The sequence below is a fragment of the Frankliniella occidentalis genome, unplaced genomic scaffold, assembly GCF_000697945.3.
Source record: "Frankliniella occidentalis isolate FOCC.00 unplaced genomic scaffold, Focc_3.1 Scaffold480, whole genome shotgun sequence".
Taxonomy (NCBI): Eukaryota; Metazoa; Arthropoda; class Insecta; order Thysanoptera; family Thripidae; genus Frankliniella; species Frankliniella occidentalis.
The window spans coordinates 5,732-6,198 of NW_026267598.1; positions in this window are offsets into that span (position 1 = coordinate 5,732).

Here is a 467-nt window from a genome sequence, read left to right on the forward strand (position 1 = left end):
CAGAACAGTTTGTCATTCCCCTCGTTTCGCACGCAGCCTCCATTGCCGCGCGGCGCGCTGAGCGCACCGAGCCGGCAGTTGTTTCGGATGCAGACTCTCTCCCCTCCTGGCGTGCGCGCCCGGGTCGCCGCTCGGCTTGCCGCCCGACTCACAGCTGGGGTGGGGGGACCGTCCTTAAACGCTTCTTAATTTTACAGGAGTCAACGAAGGAGGAGGGGGTCAGCATGGAGGTCAGCATGGAGAAGGAGGAGGTCGAGCCGACCACGCCGCCCGAGAAGCCGCCGCGCAGCAGTAGCAGCTGCAGCTACAGCAGCTCAAGCTCCTCCACCAGCACACAGCCCTGCCTGGAGGAGGCCGAGCTGTCCCAACCAGACACCAGCAACTCGACGTCGCACCCCGGGTCATCGTCCAGCACCTGCCCGTCACTGGTCGCTGGTGACGCCATGGAGGCGTGCGGCGCGAGCCCC